Source organism: Prosopis cineraria, unplaced genomic scaffold (assembly GCF_029017545.1).
Source record: "Prosopis cineraria cultivar Desert tree isolate PC_DT_omini unplaced genomic scaffold, ASM2901754v1 PC1, whole genome shotgun sequence".
In the NCBI taxonomy this organism is placed as follows: Eukaryota; Viridiplantae; Streptophyta; class Magnoliopsida; order Fabales; family Fabaceae; genus Prosopis; species Prosopis cineraria.
Window position 1 is genome coordinate 31,730,425 of NW_026555332.1, and position 10,062 is coordinate 31,740,486.

At 29.1% G+C, this 10,062-nt stretch overlaps 1 pseudogene; it reads right to left on the reverse strand.

The window, feature by feature from the left end:
• Window positions 1–1,311: 1,311 nt before the first annotated feature.
• Window positions 1,312–8,530, reverse strand: LOC129309355 (protein HOTHEAD-like; annotated as a pseudogene).
• Between the last annotated feature and the right edge of the window lie 1,532 nt (window positions 8,531–10,062).

Consider the following 10,062-nt stretch of genomic DNA (forward strand, 5'->3'; position numbering starts at 1 on the left):
AGCCAGCTGGTGCTATCTTAAAGGAGGGACGTGGATTATGAAGTACTCTTATAAAGCCACGTCCCCTCAAGAATTAATGAGATGTGGATTATTAAAATTATTTTGTTAAAATAAATTTTTTTCAATCTACGTCCTCTTTTTACTTGGGTGACATGAATTGTGTTCTTTCTAAATCTAACTTTTAAAATGGGACGTAAATTAGGGTAGTAGAAATGCTTTTTTGTAGTAGTGCTATTGTGCTAAAAGAAAAACATAATCTTATGTCTTTAAGTGAATTAATGGTCAAAGTTAATTTTTATTAATAGTAAAGATTAAATTATACTATTTTTAAAAGTTAAGGGGGAATATTGCATAAAAAATGAGTTTACGGTTCCAAACGTTCTTGGACCTATGATTTAAGGACCAATTTACATTTAATACTTTATTTTATTCTAAATTTATTAATTTTATTATAATGTTTTTAAAATGTTATTTAAATATTAACACAATTAATTATTTAAAGTTCATTAAATTGGAGAGAGAAAGTAGGATGAATTAATAATTTTTATATTTTTAACATACTTTCAATTAATAAAACTAAGTATTGTGGTTGTAGAATCTTTGATAGAATATTCTTAATATTGTTAAAAATTAATCTAATGCATAAATTTTGAAAACAGATAGAAAATATATGTAGTTTTAAGAAAACTGAAAAAAACAATAATCGCTGGCTTTTACTTTTTGTTTTTATTATGTTTGGATTAGTTTTGAACTTTCGATGTTATATTTAGAATTGAAAAAAACCTGAAAGTTGTATTATCATTCAATTTATATATTTTGAAAGTTTTTTTTTTTTTAATTTTGAGCCTCTCTCTCTCATTCTTACTTTGCTTCAAGTGAGTCGCTCACGAAGCTTAACTTCAAGGTGCTTTTGTAATTCTTTGGTTTTTCCAAACATTATAATGATGATATAAGATAATGACCAAGGAGAACAAGCCAGTTCAAAGTTTGGATTAAGTTATATGAGAAATCAATGACGGAGCCAAGACTCTTGAGTGAAGGGTACGCAAAATCTGAAAATTCAACGGTAGGTATATAAAATATTAAAATTTAAGGGTAGTAGTTCAAAATTAAAACTTATATACAAAATTCATAATTTTCCTTAAAATGAAAGATACATTGCCTTCCTCACCACGTGGCTCCACCACTGTTAAGTATGTTTGTATAACAGTTTTGATAATTAGAGACTTGGAATTACAATTAAATTCTGGAAATGGATCAATTTTAAATATTAAATAAAAGTAAAGGTGATTTCAAGTTTAAAACACCATATTGTGAGAAAGATATCATTGATTTTTTTTTATTACTAAGATATAACACGCACAGTAAGCAAGCTGCAAAGTGAAAGAACATTAAGCAATGACTCAGGTAATCTCTTGATCACTGCCTCTCTCTTAAAATCATCTGCCCCATGTACCTGCATCAAAGTCGTAAAAAACTTACTCAGGTAATCTCTTGATTACTGCCTCTCTCTTAAAATCATCTGCCCCATGTACCTGCATCAAAGGAGTAAAAAACAAAGTCATTTAATAATTAAACTCCAATCACATCTCGAATGAACAAAGTATAGATGAAGTTTCTTATTAGCCATTTTGTTCATTGATTCTCTGCACGAAAAATATTTTTGAAAAACCTGATCATATGATGCTCAGCTTTAACCATAGAAAAGGGAAATAAAAGAAAGAAAGAGAAGAAAATCGACCTATGATGTTTAATTTTATTGAATAGTAAACACCTAAATGATTAATTGATTATTATTACCTTCCGAGCATCATAACAGTGGCTTGAGGATTGGTCCCAGGTGAGCTAAAAAAGGTTGAACTATCGATAACTCTTAAAGAATCCACACCCATAACCTTATAATCTCGATCTACTACTTTACCAACATGGCAACCTCCATGATAGTGATAGATTGTGAGAACAGTGTCGATACAATACTGTTCCAAAGAGAAAGCAGCATTTGCATGTTTTGGCCTCAAGTTCACTGGTAAGCTCAAGACCAAGTCAATCAGGGCTTGGATTGGGACGTTCTTATATCGGAACTTTGAGAAAGCCTTGGAGTTTATTACATCTATAATGATTTTCATGCCTTCAACACAGATCTTGAGGTCTTTTGGTTCCTTGAAGTAGTTGAATGTGACTAATGGGTTGTCATTTGGATCAGTGGTAAGAGCTTAAGATGGCCCTTTGAGAGTGGTCCTTTGACTTTTTGAACTATGATTCCTCCTTTAAGATTTACACTAGCAAGAGATCCAAAGGTTTTTGTCCGCGTACTTACATTTGCTTGAGAGAAATACATGGAGGGTTGGCCCATCTTCAAATAAAAATCAAGTTAAATTCTCTCGCATACTTTATCAAAACAATCAAACTGTGAAAGTGAAGAAAAAAATAATTCATGATAAAAGAGGATACATAGAATAAAAATAATAAGGTCCTATTTGGTTATTAATGAAATGGATTGAAAAAATAAAGGTACAAATAAGATTATTAAAGATATGATAAATTATATTCATAAGGAAGAAGGATAATTTAGTTCATGATATTAAAAATAATAATTCATAAGATTTTTAGAGGGTGTGATGATTCTTACATTTATAATATATATTAATGAGTTTTATCATACTTGCCATGAGAGAGAAGGGTGATTTAATTTATTTTTATATTAATTTTTTAAATATATTTCATTCTATTCTTTTCTAGTAATCAAATGAGACCTAAGTGATGTATTTTTCTTTTCTTTTTTTTTTTTCCCTTTTTGATTACCTGCAAGCATCATTTTATTGAAAAACAATTCTATTTAAGATACTGTTAAACACTAAATATGGTCACATCTTTTGGTAGAGATTCAAACTTTTTGGTTGGCGGGCGATATATTTTTCTTGATAGAATAATAAGTGATAAATTTATTGATGGACCAAGTCTAAACCAATTTAATTTACATTTAGCGGCCAGAAATAATTTACACCCATTAATCAAGGTTTGAAAGTAGTGAACGGATTTGGACCAAGCACTACATGGCCCATGTATTTTGTCATGAGAAGTGCTCAGCTTTAAAACTTGTGTCCATATCAAGAAAATTCAACGCATTCAAGGATACACCTTCGTTTTGGAATTTGGGCCCACCCCGAACAAAATTTTGTAATTTTGGTTTCAGCACAAAGTAGTGATATTTAAAAAAATATCCCCACAGAAAAAGATTTATTGTGTTACTCTTTCATATAAACTTGTACTTAGGCTTGTCTATATCATCAAAATTATTTAAGCTTGTTCGTATTGTTTATGTCTCCGTGCTATAAGTGTCGAAGTTTAGGTATATGAAAGTGAGATTACAAAATGAAAGCGAAATTAATATATATGTCTGCATGGGATACAAGACGAATAGTTGAAATAGGGAAATGCATATGTGACGACAAAGTATGTAATTGTTAAGCTGAAAGGTAAGTCTTATTAAACTACAATAAGAACAACAATGTTATACAATGATCCTCCGATCCTATATATCAGGCACCTTTTAAAAACACGGTCTAATATACTTTATAAGCCATTAGTTTATAGGATTGTTTTATTTTAAATTAAAATTCTCAAACTACCTTTAAAAAATAAGAAAGAGAAAGATAGAAAAAAATAATATTATATGATTTGTTTACTTTTTATTATTTACTTGAATGTTATGTTTGGAACTTCATTTATTTTTATTAATTATACTTTTATTATATTGATATTGATAAGATTAATAAAAATAACTTATAAATAGGACTAAAAGGAGTAGTGAATATTGGCATTGGAGTAACAACAAGAGCAAAATAATTAAAAAAGTTGAAATGAGAATATTAAAATAGATGTGTATTGATAAAAAAATAAAAACAAAAATTGTAAGCTAACATTGTGAGATGAGGTGTTACTAACCTGATTGGATACAGTTTTAGAAATCCTTTGAAGAGCTTGAGCCCACGGAACGTCTAAGCCCAATCCACTGCCAGCTTCAATGTAGCTCCCAAACCTAGTGATGCCCACTATTTGGACAAGAGAGAGTTCAACAGGTAGAGGAGATGGTACCAATAAAGCATTCATTGGGTTATCAGCCATGTCTTGACCTACCATGGGCTGATCCAACACCACTTTGATTCCGTAGGCCTGAAGGTGTTGAGCCGGCCCAATACCACTCAACATCAACATTTGTGGGCTTCCTATTGCACCCGCTGACAATATTATCTCACCTTTCCCTTTTAGGTATGCTTGATGCATGATCCCATCCTTGTCTTTAAATGTGACTCCATAGGCTTGTGGCTTCTTATTCTCTATGCCTGAAACAAGAATGTATCTTGCAACTTAAACTGTTTTGATTTAAGCAACAAACATGTATTATATAAGAATAGAGAACAACTTGATTAAGAATCATAATTACCTGGACCATCTTGAAACAAAATTCTTTGCACAGTGGCATGAAGGTAAATAGAAATGGAGTTAGCATTAGCATATGTTAACAAATCAACAGCAGTATGCCTATTTCCCTTGTCATCAAAAATAGTGCCTCCAACTTTAGTCCCAGCCAAATGATCAAAACTAAAACCATTATAAGGCAACACTCCCACTTCCTTTAGCCCATCTCTCATCGCCAATTGCCATTGCCTCACTGTCGGCTTCAACGCCACTACCTTCTCCACCCACTCATATGACTCCTTCACCAGCCTCTCATCCCAGCCTGCTTCTCTCATGAATGCAAGCTCAGCTCGTGAGTAAAACCCAGCGTTTATTACTGAGCCACCGCCAAGGGCTCGAGCACGAGCATTGAGGACTCCATCAGTAGATATGAATTGTTGGGCAAAGGAAGATGGGGTGATGTCAGTGAGGGAATTAAGGAAGTTTTTGAGGTTAATTTTGCCAGGTTGGGTGTAAGGTGAGCCTCCTCGTTCAAGGACTAGGACATTGGCTCCTTGTGAGAGTGTTGCTGCTAAGGGACACCCACATGTTCCTCCTCCTATTACTATGTAGTCATATACTAACACTTCTGGTGCAGACTTTGCATCTTTGATGAATGTGAAGTTTGGGCCTGCGTACATTGCAAAGAATGGAGATTGTAGAAAACTAAATGATTCGCATGGAATGTCAAAATACTACCAAGGATAATTTTGGAATTATCGCATGAAAAAATGAGGTTGGCTTTAATTTACCCATCTCCTTCAAATCTCCTTATTTTTGGGATGTGAGAGAGAGAGGGAGGGAGAGACCGGTTGAAAGGTAAGGGATAATTTCCTTCTTTTAGCATAATCCCCTCTCTTTTTTTTCAACTGGTGAATTAGAGATTGTTTGAGTTTGTTCACGTTTTCTTATTTTAAAATTATTTTATAAATTACTTTTTAAAATCATTTTTTAAAATGTGTTTGATTATGTTAATTTGAAATCAACTTTTGATTGGAAAAATCGGCCAACTGCAGTGGTCCCAGTTGTTAATAAAAGTGGTTTATGATGGTAGTTGGTTACAACTAATAGTACTTTGTAATAGTTAAATCTAATTTTCATAAAAAAAATATAGTGTGTATTTAAAAGGAAAAAACAAGCTCTAAATTATTTATATTATATTTGTTCAAATGAAACTTTTTATTTTTTATTTTTTAAAATAAAAAATCGTTAAAAATAAAAATCAAACATGATCTCGAATCCTTTTTTCAGTCCCACATGCTATATCTGCCTGATACACAGGCACATACATTCACACACAACCGATCAGGGGGTTGAGCCCATTTTTTATATTTAATGCGCTTCACCAATGAATAGTATGCGCAATTATATGTGTTGGTATTATTTTATCTGCCCTTTTATTTTAATTTATAAGACATTTTTCAATAAGATTATATATACTAATAAAATTTAGAATTAAGGTAGAATTTTACTTCCAAATTATTTTCAAAGGAGCCCCCTAAACTAATTAAATCAAAATAATGTTGCTCTCACCATTTAAAAATTAAAAATGTTCGTTAATTGTAATTAATAGGACTCATTTTTTATAAGTTAAGGTACAATTTTATCTTTAAATTATTTTCAACGGAGTAATATGTTTCATAAACTAATTAAATCAGAGCAATGATGCCCCCATAGTTTAGAAATAATAAACATCCATTAATTATAGGGAGATAATGAAAAATACTTTTTGTAATAGTTTCATTTCATTCACATCTTTTCTAATATCCAATATTTATGTGAAAATATTTATTTGTGTCATGATATTCTTCACTAATATTCTAACGAGTTATAAACTTTACATTGAGAAGATACTTAATTTTTGTACTAATTTTTTTCAGTAACAAAGATTACAATAGTTAAAGTATAAATTCACATTGACAACACTATAAAAAGAGCTCTACATTTTCATGTTAAAAATGTTGCTTCTTATTGTCTTGAGTGCATCAACCTACAAAATTAACTATCTTAAATAAATAAACTCTCTCATATGTATTATAAACAAAAAAGCCTATACATTGATCATGTAGTTATCCAAAAACCAATTCAACAATTGAAATGCTACAATCTAGTTAAAATCTTGACCTGATTCAATGTTAATTAGAGAGAGATAATGACAATTAGATCTCACTAGCTATAGTTAATGGACGTTTATGATTTTTAAATGATGAGGGTAATGTTGTGTCTCTAAGAATATTTTGGGGACAAAAATTGCACCTTAATCCATGAAAAGTGGGTCTCACTAACTATAGTTAACCAATGTTTATGATTTTCAAATGAACGGTGCAACATTGCTTCAATTTAATATGTTTAGAGATAATATTACTATGATGAGTAATTTAGGAATAACATTACTTTTTTAAGAATAGTTTAGGAGTAAAATTGTACCTTAAATCTAAAATTTATTAAATTTACTTTATAATTTTATTTTTTAAAGTAAAAATATAAATGTTTAAAAGCACACTTCAGTTAATATAACTTTATTTTTAAATAAAAATAATATTGGAATCTTTTTTTTAGTGAATCATTGGAATCTTATTTTTAAATTGAGAGAAAATATAATAAGTAATGAAATTTTATTTTTTTTATCAAAATGCTTTATATTTTTTTAAAATGATAATTTTTAAAAAATATTTTATAAATTAAAATAGAAAATATTATATATAAGAAGCAGATAAGAGAGAGAAATACGTTGAGGAAGAGAGGGAGAGGATAAGGGCGTCTAAGTCCAACCCATTCATGCCCCATAAAAGTAAAATCATTAGCCTTTTTGTTTTTTTTTTTTTACTGTCACGAATTTATCTAACTTCTTTTATCTTTAAAATTTACTCTTTTTCAATTTACAAGATAATTTTGAATAAAATTTTAAAGAGAGAGAATATAATAAGGAGGGATAAATAATATTAAAAAAGTATATTTAATGAAAAATTATTTTGATTAAATTATCTATATTTTAGGACATTAAATTCAAAATTGTCTTATATTTAAAATCTTGGTCTACATAAAGTTATTCTCTTGGTTAAAAAATATGAGACATTTTTTTTGAGATTGGATATTAAAAAATATAATAAATTTTTAATTTTTAAAGTATAATTAATGAGTTTGTTCTCAAATATATTTTTAATAAATAAACCACTACCATTCACCTTTAAGTGAGATATCCTATATTAAATAATTAAATGCAAATATGAAAAGATTGTGTTGGTTGAAAAATAATTAACTAACTTATTGAGGTATAATTTGGTTAAAAATATTTTATAATTTTAAAACCAAGACGGCATCTCAAACTCATATATATTAAACTTGGAAGATTATTTATTGTTCAAGGTACACTTACTTTCCGGGAGATGACAATAAACTCATTTGGTCTTATTTATAAATTATTTTTAATATGTTTCATCAAAATTAAAAAAAAATTTAAACCTTATTATTTTTTCTTAAGATTTAATAAGTTTTCATATCTACCCATAACAAGAATAAAAATACTTAATTTTAATAATTTTTCTAAACATTTAATAAGAATAAAAAATAAATATAAATATAAAACATAATAAAATGTCCTATAAATATAATAAAAATTAATCTCTCCATTCTATGAATGATTCCAGTGGAGTAGAGAGCAATAGATTCAACACAAAAAAGGTAAAGGGATCTTAGAATGCAAGTAAAAGCGGGGTTGAAAAAGGAACACACATGATGAGCATGATTCACTTGGTGAAAAATATAGACGTACCCTTTTCGGAATAAGAAAAGCCATTATCAAAGAACAAGAAGCTTCCGGCAAGAAATGGCCAAATAAGTTGCAGCAATCTCCAAGTCCAACCCATCTAATGAGATTTATTTGTCGTCTCTTCTGATGATGATTCAGGAAATCAAGAACAACAATTTTTTCACAGAAATGAAGCTCTAAAGTCTAAACTACGTGCTTTTGTGGTGTATCGAAATGGCAAGAGCTTCAATGAAGTTAATGTAACATATAAAGCCACTAGCTAGCGCTTCTGTTCTTCAGAGATTTGATTTGTGCATAATGGATTCCAGTAGGGTCTTATCATCCTATCCTCCAACTGTCCAAATTAAATGGACCGTATTTAGTTTGAAATTATTGCTCAATAAATCAGCAAATTGGGAACATATGCAAGGACGTCTACTGGGAGAGTAGTTATTTGCATTAAAGAAGCGAAGCATTATGAACCTTACTTTGGTAGACCTGATAACCAAATTGAAAATGACTAATAAGTTTGAATGCAAAATGATAAAAATACCCCTTACTTATATAAAAAGACAAAATGACAAGTTGTGCTTGAACAAGTTATTTGACTTTGAAACTCTCCCATCATAAGTTATATATAATTCAAAATTTGTCATAATTGAAAATTTGATAAGTTATAGTTCAGATTCTAATAGTTAACTAAAAGATTGCTTCATGAAATACACGGGATTAGAGAGAAATTCACTTATTTCTTTTATCCAATTGTTTTTTTGTTTTGTCTTTAGATATTATTTAGGTCCAATGGTGAAGTCACATATTTGAGGGATGCATGTGCACCCTCATTGTGGTGAAAATGATATGAAAGTAATATAATTTTTTTGAATTTTGCTCCCCCTGATTATAAAATTTTGCACCCCTATAAATTTAAATCATTTTCAACATACATTTACATTTATCTAATAGTTTATTTTCTTTTAAAGTTAACAAATAATTTCATATATTGTCATTGCAAAAGGCTAAAAAAAAACATCTTTATTTTTTGCTCCAGAAATCATAAAAAGAAGGCACTATCAAAATAATAATTTAGCATGGCTATATTGAAAAACACTTTTAATAACTTTGACCATAAAATTAAGGATAAAAAAAGAAAATTAATCCCTAAATTAAGATTTGAATTCTTTCTATAAGAGTTGTCAGTATTTAATACTTAACTATGGTTCGAATATAATTTTCTCCAATTATAGGATACATGTAAGTAATAAAAAATTGTCGTGTTTTGCAAAAAAAAATTATTTTTGTGCATACCTAAAATATAAATACTTTATTTTATTTTTGAACTTATTACCCACTAAAAAATTAAAAAAGTAATTTTAAAACTATGTATATATAACATGATAATATGATATTATAAAAGTATAGTATTAAAATATTTTAAAATGTTAGTAGTCACAGTTAAACAACCTTTATTATTTCACAAAATAAAAAAGATAAGTACAGAAAATATGTTGAAAGAAAAACAATGGGAAAATCACGGTCATGGATTTCTTGAGCAACTTTTTCACAAGCAGGACCAAAACATTCTAATTTGACACTGCAAAACTAAAAGGCTAAAGGATAAATGATTCTGAGCATGAAATGATAAAAATACCTTCATATTTCTTTGTTTTTTTTTAAAAAGTTAATCCCACCATCATCAAAGCTCTGGCAATAGTGACCAATTGATTAATTGGTAGGAAAAGTGGTCTAGAGGGGATTTAAACTCATGACCCCTTAACTTTCCATAGTTACTATCAAGCCACAAAACTATTTAATCATATTTGGAAAAAAAAAATGTATGTAGTAATCTAAGTTTTCAA